The sequence below is a fragment of the Triturus cristatus genome, chromosome 2_1 (genome assembly GCF_964204655.1).
Source record: "Triturus cristatus chromosome 2_1, aTriCri1.1, whole genome shotgun sequence".
Taxonomy (NCBI): Eukaryota; Metazoa; Chordata; class Amphibia; order Caudata; family Salamandridae; genus Triturus; species Triturus cristatus.
The window spans coordinates 324,694,472-324,708,586 of NC_140581.1; positions in this window are offsets into that span (position 1 = coordinate 324,694,472).

A 14,115-nucleotide genomic window follows, 5' to 3' on the forward strand; every position below is an offset into this window, starting at 1 on the left:
GGTTTGTCAAGTGGTATGGCACCATTGTTGCCCCCTTGACAGAGCTGACTTCAAGGAAGTAGCCCAGGAAGGTGATATGGGCTGATGCCTGCCAGACCACTGTTGATACCCTGAAATCTGCCATCTGCACGGTGCTCCTGCTTCAGGCACCTGACTTCTCCAAAGAATTTGTTGTGCAGACAGATGCTTCAGAGCATGGTGTGGGAGCAGTACTCTCACAATTGAATAACGAGGGCTTGGATCAACCTGTAGCTTTCATTAGTAGGAAACTACTTCCCAGGAAGTTGGGGTGCAATTGAAAAGGAAGCTTTTGTTGTAGTCTGGGCACTGAAGAAGCTAAGTCCCTGCTTGTTTGGGACTCACTTCTGGGTTCAGACAGACCACAGGCCCCTCAGATGATTGATGCAGATGAGGGGTGAGAATCTAAAACTGTTGAGGTGGTCCATCTGCCTATAGGGAATGGACTTTTCAATGGAACAACTGTCCTGGAGCAGAACACACCAATGCAGATGGTCTGTCGAGATTATTCTGCCTTAGTGATGAGAACTCCCAAGAGGGTGGATAGTTCTCCCCACTTTTCAGCTGAAGGGGACACATGATAGGCCTGGCATCCTTGGCCTGGTTTTCTCTAAATTTTTGCCTCTACCATCCATGTTTTTGATGCTGTGCTGGACTTCGTTTTGCTGACTTAGATGCTTTGGTCACTTTGCCACTGCTGATCAGTGTCAAAGTGCAAGTGCTCCCTGTGTAAATTGACATTGTGATTGGTTCTCCATTCTTGGCATATTTGTTTTACCAGTAGGTCACTGGTAAAGTGCACTCAGTGTGCCAGGGCTGGTAAATCAAATGCTACTACTGGGCTTGCAGCACTGATTGTGCCACCCACATGAAGTAGCCCTGAAAAGAGGTCTAAGGCCTGCTACCGGAGTGCATGTGCGCAGTTTGTTAACTGCCATGTCAACTTGGTACGTGCACCCACTTGCCAGGCCTTTACCCTTCCCTTTTCTTGCACATAAGACACCCCTACGGTAGGCCCAAGGTACCCCCCTGGGCAGGGTGCAGTGTATGTGAAAGGTAGGACATGTCCTGGTATGTGTAGCATGTGCTGATAGTGAAATACTGCCAATTTTGTTTTTCACTATTGAAAAGCTGTCTTGCCCATAGGACAGAATGGGGAATGCTTTGTAACATTTTACGAGCATATCTTCCCATCGGGATACAATAAAAAAATTGAGTTTAGTATCCATGAACTCAAGATTTATAACACATATTTTAGTAAAGATGGTTTTTAAATTGTGTGTTTGAAAATACCACTTTTAGAAAGGGGTTATTTTCTTGTTCAACCTTCCTGTGTGCCTCTGCCTGTTTATGGGTTGACTGTCTGGCTTTGGAGTGACAGGGGCTAGGGAGGTGCAGTGGCTCAAGGAGTCTAGAGGAGTCAGCACTAGGCTGAATAGGCCTGATCTGCATTTGGAGTGGTGAGAGGAGTAGCTCCTGTACCTGAATAGGGCTGTGCCTGCCTTCCACAATGCTGGCTCCGCCCTCCTGTGGTGTGTCTGGAGCCAAGGCTCACACTGACAATGGATGTTGTTGCCCCCCAGAACCGGTTTGAACTGGGCTCAGAGCCCCTTGCACAAAGAGAACAAAGACAGTTTTGGGTATAAGTATCAGACCCAAAACCCCAGACTTTAGATCATTTCTGGAATTCAAGCGGAACCTTTGCCAAGGAGAAGAGCTGGAGAGACTGAGGAGAAGTACTGCCCTTGCTGTGTGTCTGGGGTTGGTCAGCAGTTGCTGTTACTGCCAAGGAAAGGAGAAGCACTTTGCTGTGTGCTGCGTCCCCTGCTTGAAGGAGATCTCCAAGGGCCTGAAGTGAGCTTGCCTCCTGTTCAGAAGTCTCAGGTACACAAAGACTTCACCCCCATCTCCCCTTAACTCTGCTGTTGTGAGTTCTGACCTGCCTTGAGGTGTCTGCCAGTTTTGTGCATCTGGAGGTTGTTGCTGCTGTTTGGGTGCTGGAAGAAAAAACAAACGTGAAGAACTGTTCAAATTGATGCACCGCTCTTCTTGTGGCTGTTTCCTCAACGCATCTCCATGGCGGAAGAAGAATTTCCACGCATCGCTGTGCCGCTGCGAAAACCGTCACAGCATCCGTCGCCGCTGCAAGAATCGATGCATTGAGGGATCACGGCTGAAGAGGAGAGTCGCAGTGCCGCTCAGCGCCGTTGGATCGATCGCCGACGCATCCCCGATTTCCACGCATCATATCTGTGCGGCTTGCTTTTCCGACGCATCACCTGCAAACCTGAACCGTCATGAAGAATCGATGCATCACTCCCAATACAGACCGGATTTGACGCAACTCATCCTCTGCGTGTCGTAGAAGTGTTGCATTGCCAAGGTCTCAGGAGTGTCACATCTATTTGTTTTCCAACTCTGAGCTTTGTAACTTTGACGCATTTACAGGTACTTTGATGAAAAGTCACGCATCCATAGTTTTCTATGGTACAATTTCTTAAAACCTTTTGAAAGTCATATTTTTAACTGTGTATGTTGGATTTTTGTCGTTTAGTCTTTCTATACTGGTGTGGTGTCCATTTTTGGTGTACATGACATCTTTGTGGGTGGAGTGCAGTGTGGCATACAAGTTCAAAATTCCTTACCATCCTCAATTGAATGGGTTGGTTGAAGATTCAACCAAACCCTGAAGGGCATGATCAAGGGTCTTGCAGAACCCATGAGACAGAAGTGGGACGTCTTTTTGACATGCCTGCTATTTGCTTACAGGGAGGTTCAATCCCTTTAAAATATTGTACGGTCACCCTGTGAGAGGAACTCTGAGTCTGGTGAAGGAGGGCTGGGAGAGAACTCCTGGTAAGACCCCACAAGATGTGTTCAGCTATGTGCTGGCCTTCAGAAACCAGACTCAACGCTTCAGGAAACTCGCTCAGGCAAACCTGGAAGCTAGCCTGGGAAGAAATGAAAAGATGGTATGACCAGAATACCACTCTGGTCGAATTTCAGCCTGGCCAGAAAGTGTGGGTGATGGCACCAGTGGACCCTCGTGCGCTCCTAGACAAATGGACTGGTCCATATGAGGTGGTGGAGTGCAAGAGTGAGGTGACCTATCTAGTTGACTTGCAGACTCTTAGGAATCCTTTGAGGGTTCTACACGTGAACTGCCTCAAGCCACACTTTAAGAGGTGTGAGATAACTATGCTCCTTGCAACAGATGATAGAATGGAGAAGGAGAGTGAGCCTCTTCCTGACCTCCTGTCAGCAAAGGAACATGATGGGTCAGTGGATGAGATAAACCTCTCTCCTACCCTGACCCTAGAGCAGCAGAGGGACTGTCACCAGGTGCTGGGACAGTTCGCCTCCCTGTTCTCCCTTCTCTCTTCTATGATGTGGACACTAGGGACAGTCTACCTGGGAAGCAGAACTTTTACAGGGTAGCTGACAAAGTCAGGGCCAGCATCAAGGAAGAAGTTTCCAAGATGTTGGTGTTAGGGGTGAAAGAGCCCTCAAGAAGCCCCTTAGTTAGCCCAGTGGTCATAGTGTCAAAAGCTGCTGCAACCGGTGCCACTCCAGAACTTCGGTTCTGTGTGGACTACCGTGGGCTCAATGCGGTCACCAAGACTGTCTCGCACCCCATCCCCAGAGCTGATGAGCTCATTGATCGGTTAGGAGCTGCCTGGTACCTCAGTACATTTGATTTAACGTCTGGGTACTGGTAGATTGCCTTAACCGAGGGGGCCAAAGAGAGGTCAGCGTTTTCAACACCTGAAGGGCACTACCAGTTTCCGGGTTATGCCCTTTGGGTTGTAGAATGCCCCTGCCACCTTCCAGAGACAGGTCAACCAGGTACTGTCCGGGCTGGAGGAATTCAGCGGATGACATTGCTGTGTTCAGCTCCAGTTGGGAGGAATATTTGAAAAACCTCTCCCAAGTGTTGGAGGGTCTGCAAAGGCCAGGCCTCACTATCAAGTGCAAGATAGGGCAGGGATCTGTGGTGTACTTGGGACACCAGATAGGGAGGGGCCAGGTGGTGCCCCTACAAGCAAAGATTGACACCATTCTGGCTTGGGAGCTCCCCAAGACCCAGACAGAGGTGAGAGCCTTCTTAGGTCTCACCAGGTACTGCAGACGGTTTGTCAAGTGGTATGGCACCATTGTTGCCCCCTTGACAGAGCTGACTTCAAGGAAGTAGCCCAGGAAGGTGATATGGGCTGATGCCTGCCAGACCACTGTTGATACCCTGAAATCTGCCATCTGCACGGTGCTCCTGCTTCAGGCACCTGACTTCTCCAAAGAATTTGTTGTGCAGACAGATGCTTCAGAGCATGGTGTGGGAGCAGTACTCTCACAATTGAATAACGAGGGCTTGGATCAACCTGTAGCTTTCATTAGTAGGAAACTACTTCCCAGGAAGTTGGGGTGCAATTGAAAAGGAAGCTTTTGTTGTAGTCTGGGCACTGAAGAAGCTAAGTCCCTGCTTGTTTGGGACTCACTTCTGGGTTCAGACAGACCACAGGCCCCTCAGATGATTGATGCAGATGAGGGGTGAGAATCTAAAACTGTTGAGGTGGTCCATCTGCCTATAGGGAATGGACTTTTCAATGGAACAACCGTCCTGGAGCAGAACACACCAATGCAGATGGTCTGTCGAGATTATTCTGCCTTAGTGATGAGAACTCCCAAGAGGGTGGATAGTTCTCCCCACTTTTCAGCTGAAGGGGACACATGATAGGCCTGGCATCCTTGGCCTGGTTTTCTCTAAATTTTTGCCTCTACCATCCATGTTTTTGATGCTGTGCTGGACTTCGTTTTGCTGACTTAGATGCTTTGGTCACTTTGCCACTGCTGATCAGTGTCAAAGTGCAAGTGCTCCCTGTGTAAATTGACATTGTGATTGGTTCTCCATTCTTGGCATATTTGTTTTACCAGTAGGTCACTGGTAAAGTGCACTCAGTGTGCCAGGGCTGGTAAATCAAATGCTACTACTGGGCTTGCAGCACTGATTGTGCCACCCACATGAAGTAGCCCTGAAAAGAGGTCTAAGGCCTGCTACCGGAGTGCATGTGCGCAGTTTGTTAACTGCCATGTCAACTTGGTACGTGCACCCACTTGCCAGGCCTTTACCCTTCCCTTTTCTGGCACATAAGACACCCCTACGGTAGGCCCAAGGTACCCCCCTGGGCAGGGTGCAGTGTATGTGAAAGGTAGGACATGTCCTGGTATGTGTAGCATGTCCTGATAGTGAAATACTGCCAATTTTGTTTTTCACTATTGAAAAGCTGTCTTGCCCATAGGACAGAATGGGGAATGCTTTGTAACATTTTACGAGCATATCTTCCCATTGGGATACAATAAAAAAATTGAGTTTAGTATCCATGAACTCAAGATTTATAACACATATTTTAGTAAAGATGGTTTTTAAATTGTGTGTTTGAAAATACCACTTTTAGAAAGGGGTTATTTTCTTGTTCAACCTTCCTGTGTGCCTCTGCCTGTTTATGGGTTGACTGTCTGGCTTTGGAGTGACAGGGGCTCGGGAGGTGCAGTGGCTCAAGGAGTCTAGAGGAGTCAGCACTAGGCTGAATAGGCCTGATCTGCATTTGGAGTGGTGAGAGGAGTAGCTCCTGTACCTGAATAGGGCTGTGCCTGCCTTCCACAATGCTGGCTCCGCCCTCCTGTGGTGTGTCTGGAGCCAAGGCTCACACTGACAATGGATGTTGTTGCCCCCCAGAACCGGTTTGAACTGGGCTCAGAGCCCCTTGCACAAAGAGAACAAAGACAGTTTTGGGTATAAGTATCAGACCCAAAACTCCAGACTTTAGATCATTTCTGGAATTCAAGCGGAACCTTTGCCAAGGAGAAGAGCTGGAGAGACTGAGGAGAAGTACTGCCCTTGCTGTGTGTCTGGGGTTGGCCAGCAGTTGCTGTTACTGCCAAGGAAAGGAGAAGCACTTTGCTGTGTGCTGCGTCCCCTGCTTGAAGGAGATCTCCAAAGGCCTGAAGTGAGCTTGCCTCCTGTTCAGAAGTCTCAGGTACACAAAGACTTCACCCCCATCTCCCCTTAACTCTGCTGTTGTGAGTTCTGACCTGCCTTGAGGTGTCTGCCAGTTTTGTGCATCTGGAGGTTGTTGCTGCTGTTTGGGTGCTGGAAGAAAAAACAAACGTGAAGAACTGTTCAAATTGATGCACCGCTCTTCTTGTGGCTGTTTCCTCAACGCATCTCCATGGCGGAAGAAGAATTTCCACGCATCGCTGTGCCGCTGCGAAAACCGTCACAGCATCCGTCGCCGCTGCAAGAATCGATGCATTGAGGGATCACGGCTGAAGAGGAGAGTCGCAGTGCCGCTCAGCGCCGTTGGATCGATCGCCGACGCATCCCCGATTTCCACGCATCATATCTGTGCGGCTTGCTTTTCCGACGCATCACCTGCAAACCTGAACCGTCATGAAGAATCGATGCATCACTCCCAATACAGACCGGATTTGACGCAACTCATCCTCTGCGTGTCGTAGAAGTGTTGCATTGCCAAGGTCTCAGGAGTGTCACATCTATTTGTTTTCCAACTCTGAGCTTTGTAACTTTGACGCATTTACAGGTACTTTGATGAAAAGTCACGCATCCATAGTTTTCTATGGTACAATTTCTTAAAACCTTTTGAAAGTCATATTTTTAACTGTGTATGTTGGATTTTTGTCGTTTTAGTCTTTCTATACTGGTGTGGTGTCCATTTTTGGTGTTTTCACTGTGTTACTGTGAGCATTGGTACAAATACTTTACACATTGCCTTTGGGATAAGCCTGTCTGCTCATGCCAAGCTACCAAGGGGGTGAGCAGAGGTTTTCTAGAATTTTTGTCCCCCTTACCCCGACTAGAAGCAAGGGTCCCTATTTGGACAAAGGTACCTACCTCTGCCAACTAGAGACCCCCATTTCTAACAACAATACTACTGGAACTTACACACTTCCTCTTGCTGCAATTACCAGTATATTTCACTGTGACTTTTACTGTGCTATTTTTTTCATTTCTGTGTAATTAACCTCTTTTATTTAGAAGGCAAAGGATCTTGCAACTGACTGTGACTTATGGGTAATTTGAAAAATGTCTTACAACCTCCACCTTTTCTCAAGAAACCCGGTAAACCTCTCAGGGTGTGGCACAAGTCGTATAGGGTTTTTGAGAATTGCCTTAAGGCCATTGATGCTGCGAAATAGTCCCGTCTAGAAAGAAGGTCTTATTATTCAATCATTTAGGAACGGCTGGCCAACATATCTTTGATAATTTACCAGTACTTCCTGCACCGGCTGGAGATTAAACTTGAAATGTGTTTTCAGAGGCTTTAGCACAGATGGGAAAGCAATATATAGATGAACCATCTGTAATGATAGAGAGACATGTTTTCTTCAAACGTAAACAAATGCAAGAAGAATCTAATGAAGATTATTTAGCAATTCTTAGGGTTTTGCATCTAAGTGTGAGTTTTTTTTTAAAATAATTTTTGTTGACATTTACATGAGAAACCACTTTTGAAAACAGACACATTATATCAAGTAGAGCGTTCTTAGTTTCAGTCAATCAGGATATACACTCATGTAACATAAGGCATATCATTACTCTGTTGAACTTTTGATTATTGTTCGCAGATCCCAGGTTTCGTTCTCAGTCTTTCAATCATTGATAACCTTAACTATAAACTTATCCGCCCCTTTACCCCATCCCCCCTTATCCCTCCCCTCCCCTCCCATGGTCATGGGTGATTATATTGCCTGCAGGACTCGGAGACCATCTTATTATTGGAAACCGAAACTATCTGTGTTATTCTCTGCCATGTGGGAAATCACGGGTGGACATGTTAGGTCAGCCTCCATCTGAGTGGAACTCAGGGAACGTGCCTCCCTTTCCAAAGGACCCGTCTCCGTGGTCAATTCTGTGATCATTAAGTGCCAAGCCCTGGCATCTTCCTCAAGCTTGTCATCCCTCCTAACCTTCGTCATTCGCACTACTTTCGCTGTGGCCCATTCTATCGTATCTCTAATCCATTTCTCAGACTTGGGCGCTTCTGGGCTCAGGCTGTGAATTGCAATTCTATGTTTTGCTAAGACGAGACCCAGCTGTATAAATTTCCTAGTGAGCTTCTTATTTTTGGGTGTGGGTAATAACCCCAAATCCACCCCTTTAATAGTGGCTAGTATAATCCATACCGTGACAGTCTGTAGGGTATCTATAACAGCCCCCCCATAGTGAGCTAGTCTGCAGGGTATCTATAACAGCCCCATAACATATTGATAACATGTGCATCCGAGCATCCACATCTAGGGCATGAGTCTGCTTGGTCTGGGTATATTTTATGTATTACACTAGGAGTGAGGTGTGTCTGGTGTACCACATTATGCTGAGTTAATTTGAAGCGTGCATTAGAACTTATCTGCTTGACCCCCTCATGTACTTTCCACCATTGTGTGTTCGATAGCGGCTCCCCAATTATATCATGCCACTTCATGTGTATTGGTAGGGGAGCAGCTGGGGTGTCCTCCCTTAGTGCATTGTACAAGTGAGAGACCAGCCTTCGTCCCCCCACCAAAGTGGTCACCATCTGCAGTGTTATTGTGACGTGTGGTTCCTGTGGGAATGCCAGCCATAGTTTTCTGCCCATTGCCGAGATCTTGGCGTACTGCAGGAACTGTCCCCAACCCAACTGAAAGGTGTCATCTGCTTCCTCTTGTGTCACGAACTGCTGCACAATATATCAGACTCCCATCACTAGACAACCTCCCTCTTTCCATTTGTGAACATTCATGGTATGGCCTATCTGTTTAAAGGGTGTGACCACCCACAGCGGGGCCTCCGGGGCATATGGTGTTTGTTTGATTATTTTACGTAGCACTATTCACCAGACCAACGTGACATGCGGTATAACATAGAGAAAGAACTCTGACACCTTAGATCCCAAGAAAAAAGGTCCGGCAGCGCAACTCCCTGGTGTGTCCCCGCCAACAGTTGCTTCTCCCAATTATCATGTTCATCAAACCAATGCACCGCATGCTGCAATTGCGTGGCCATGTAGTAGCAATGTAGCCAGGGAACCTCCAGCCGCCCCCAGCCCCCAGCATCTCTGCAAAGTGCTCAGCTTTATCCTCTTCTGTTCGGGCCCCCATAATAACTCTATGATCACGCAATCAAGCTGTGAGAAAAACATTTGTGGAAACAAATAAAAGGAATTCTGAAATGTGTGCAAGCATCGCGGCAAGACAACCATTTTAATCAATGCCACCTTCCCCATTAACGATAAAGGGAGCTTCTTCCAAAAAGCCACAGACCGTCTGATACTGCCAATCCTTTTCCCTATGTTTTTGTTTAAAGATGTTGTGCTGGTATGTGTCAGCATAATGCCCAAATATCATTCCCCCTCTGAAACCTATCTCATCCTTGGGAGCTCATTCTCAGGTTTCCCGATGACGCCCCTCCCCCCCCTCCCCCATAGGAAACAACTTTGATTTCCACGGATTGAGGAGTAGGCCCCACTGCATACCAAACCCTTCCAGCTCCACAGTGAACACCGGAATTGCTTCCTCCAGCCGATGCAGATATACGAACGTATCATCGGCATACAGGGACGCCACGTGGAGTGTTTCTCCTAGTCTAATCCCCCATCTCTCCATCTTTGTTCATAAAGTAATGGCCAAGGGCTCCATTGCAATGGCAAACAAGAGCAGGGACAAAGGACACCCCTGCCTAGTGCCCCTTGTCAAACAAAAACTTTCTGAGACTTGCCCCCGTATACGAACCCTTGCGGATGGTCTGTTATATATGACTCTCATCCATGTTATAAATGACTGTCCCATCCCCATCCGTTCCAACACTGCCCACATATCATCCTACTCCATGGAGTCAAAAGCCTGTTGAATATCTAATAGGCCCAACGCCCAATTATCGGACTCTAAACTTGGTGCATGCCAGACATCAGCTTAGCGCCTTAAATTATGAGTGGTATTCCGTTTAGGGATAAACGCTGCCTGGTCTGGATGGATCAACTGAGGCATATACGGGAGTAGCCGGGCCGCCAGTATCCCACTCAAGATTTTGCCGTCTACATTAAGAAGCAAAATTGGCCTATATGAGCTAGCCATGAAGGGGGGTCTCTAACCGGTTTGGGAAGCATAGATACAATTGCCTCTGACAATGAGTCCGGTAGCGTTTCACTGTCTAGGGCCTCTTCGAACACTTCCAACAGGCGATCCACCAGTAAAGGTGTATATTTCTGGTAAAACTCCACCGGGAGCCCATCCCCCCGGGCATTTCTCCGTCTTTAATCTCCGTATAGACGCCAGGATTTCCTCCCTGCAGATTGGCGCCACAAGAGCCTCCGCCTTATCCATTGTGTCCATTGTGGGAAGCACCACACCAGCCAAAAACTCCTGTAACCCCCCCCCCGGGACAACGCACTGGGCACCCAAGCACGTGGATTTCAAATGTGATGCAAATTCCTTCAGTATCGCGCCCTGTGTTTGCAGAAGGACCCCATCGGTAGTCTGTAATTGTAATATGGGCATATGTTCCTTTTCTGTTTATAGTAGCCTTGCGAGCAGTGCCCCGACCTGTCCCCCTGCATATTTAGTCGTTCCCTATATGTTGTATATGTGAATTTTTCCATCCTGGACCAGGCTTCCAGCTGCTCCCCGCGCACCCTAGTCCACTCAACCAAGTGTTCATGTGCCTCATGCAGAGTACCCTCCAGCCCCTTCAATTGGTGTTCAAGTGTCGAGATGTCCCTCTCTAATTGTTGCTTCATCCCATAGGAGGTCTTCATACAAACCCGCCTCACCACCACCTTCATGGCCTCCCATTCAATTGATCTAGTGGAGGCCAACCTCCAATACACTTGAAAATTATTTTGCCGGGTCTCCGATACTACTGCAGCATAAGGCGGATCTGTTAGCGCTTCCAACCTAAGTCTCCAGAGCGGGTCAGCCAGACAGCCAGGCCTGCTCTGTAGGGTAAGCCATAGGGGTGCATGATGCGAGATGTAGCGGGGAAGGTAAGAAACACTCGCCGTTTCCACTGATAATCGTGGTGTAAGACAGCAGTGGTCCATACGACTACACATATTGGCCGCAGGAGTGTAACAGGAGAACACTTTCGCTGTTGGATTCCTTGCTCTCCACTCATCTCTAAGTTGTAAACCCTGCATCAACTAGTCTAGTGATCAGAACATGCGTGGCTTAGTCTGAGCCCTTGGTGGATCTCTATCTAGATTTGCATCAAAGACACAATTAAAATCTCCTAAAACCTCGGCCCCATGTATGGTATTGCTGCTTGGAGAATGGCCAGGAAAAGTGAGGACAGTCCACATTCGGCGCATACACATTGACAATGCAAACTCTTTACCCTCCCATTTTCCATGTAGGATACGATATCTTCCTTCGGGATATAATACGTGACTCATATACTGAAATGGGACTTCTGTAAGATTGAGTACTGTGCATGAGATCTGAACCTTACCAAGGTGTGAGATTGTCCTCCAGCAACCTCCGTGGGGTCAACTCTAATGCGGGGCGTCGCTGACCCCTTGCTGTCCACATCCATTACATTATTCAAATAGTGGGGGGAAAAAACGTACTAATGAGTCTCTTATATTCCTCAACAACCTCACAGCCCATGTATAACTAGTACCACAATAAGGCCGATTCACCAACAGGAGCACTTATCTGCACTTCCGTTCCGTTGAAGATTGGCGCCATCATTCCGTTCCACGCCCCTGCTCTATGATGTTTGTTTCCGGGTCTTGGGTCACCACAATAGATTCTGTAACAGTCTCAGTGTTGGATGTGTGCAATGTGCCATCCTGAAGAACTTTGATACGGCCGGGGCCCTTCTGTGAGTCCATCCGTTGCTGTATTTGTGAAAGTCTACGGTCATACATTGTATCTGGCTCAGCCTGACTTCCAGAGGACTCTGTTGATGATAACCACCGTCGCCCTCTTGGTTCCCTAGTTTCCGGCCATTCGGATGCGTCCCCTTCTACGTAAAAGAATAGGATACATCCTTCATATTCTACCCTCAATTTCATGGGGAACATAAAGCTGCATTTCAAGTTCAGGTCACGCAGCCTGTGCTTGACCGCTACGAACGTCTTTAGTTGATCTTGTATCCTCTGCGTATAGTCGGGATAAATGGAGATGGAGTGACCTTCGTAATGGACCTGTCCTCGGTTTCGCGACATCTGCAGGAGGAAGTCCCTGTTTTTGTAATTAAACAGCTTGGTAGTAATGGCCCTCAGTGGGGCCCCTGGTCTGGGAGGCGGAACCAGCGACCTGTGTGCTCATTCAACGTTAAAAAAATTTGAGCGAGTCTTAGGAACGATCACCTTGGTAAGCAAATCTTCCAGGAATAATTCTGTGGAGTTGCCTTCTGCTTTTTCGGGAAATCCCACAAAACGTAAATTATTTCTGTGCGATCTCCCCTCTAAGTCCTCTACCCTCTCATCCAGTTTTAGCACCTGCCTTTTTAGGTCGACCACTGTAGCGCTGAGGGATTGGACATTGGATTGTAACATAGTAACGTCTTTTTCAGTACTGACCACTCTGTCCGACACTTTCCGCAGATCAGCCCGAAGCAAGTTAACATCAATTGCCACTGAGTCAATCCTATTGACCATGTCATTCCTGGTCGTTTGAATGGCTTGGATCGCGTCCACAGTCCAGTGGCAATAAAAGTGCCCACCAAACGCCCGAAGGACCTTGCTAACATACCGCAGCACAATTTCTCCAGTTAGGCCAGTCGCGCTCTAACTGTCCAGCGAGCTATACCAGCTCCCCCCTTGACCCAGAGGCGTAGCAGTGTCTCCTGTAATGTATCATGAGTACTCTCAGAAATCCAAGAAGCATGTAAAAATAGCACAAAGATCTTCTCATATCAAGTACCTGGTTGCAGTAGATCAAGAACTATAACCACATTTTTAAACTGTAACACTACATATTGTGTTTGCTGTCTGAAGTGTCCATGGAAACTGTAGTGTGTGGATATAGTTGCAAATGCAGACATGTTTAGGTAATCCTTAAAACAAGGTTTATTTCCAAGCACAGGACCCAAGACAGTTTGAGACAATAGCTGGACAAGAAGTGCCAAGGATCCCCACATTCTAGAAACATAAAACAAACAAAGAAAAATTCCATAGAACTAATAATTCACACAGTCTCTGAAACAAACAGGAGCTGTTCTAACCCCTCTACTGCTCCTGTGTGTACTATCTCCATCCCCTCTTGAGAAACCACACCTCCCACTTTGCACACCCGAGTTGGACAACCCATGTATGCAATCTCCTCTATCAGCATCCGTACAACCTGGAGTTCCCATTGGCATATTGTCTGCATTGGTTGGAGCTCAACGTGTTAACTCCCCTACATCATACCAATCATTACTTGGAAACCCTCTCTTCCATGCGTCACTCTTTCACCAATTATTGCAGCCTGTTCTTTATTTAATTTGACCAAAGCATTTCTGTTCCGCGTCCTCTTTCTTGCAATAAAATTGCAATCCTAGAAACTCTCATCACCTTAATGGGAACCGAAAACTTGGATTGACCTTTACTAATTTTAAATGTTTTTTCAATTATGACCCAGTCGCCAGGAACCAATTCTTTCTCTTTCACATGCATATGATTGTCATAATCATGTGTGTAATTACCTTGTTTCATTTTCACATGCTCCCGCACTTTATCTAAATCAAGATCATGGGATTGCCCGACTCTGTCCAATAACCACACTGGACTCAACCTGGAGAAGGGTTTACTCCCTCTTAAAAGTACATAGGGGGAAACAGTGGTAGTGCTATGAGGAGTAATATTATATCTCCAGATCTTGTGATGCAAATAGCTTGCAACATCCAGTCTGTTAGCTACAGCCGTCTGCACACCACCCTTCAACATATGATTTGCCCTCTCAACAAGTTGATTGGATGCTGGACTATACAAAGGTATAAGAGTATGTTTGATATAATTCTTCCTAAAACAAATCCTACCTCTTCAGTCACAACATGCGACCCATTATCTGTCACAATTTCATTAGTGGTTCCTTCAATACAAAATAGGTGCTCCAAAAAGG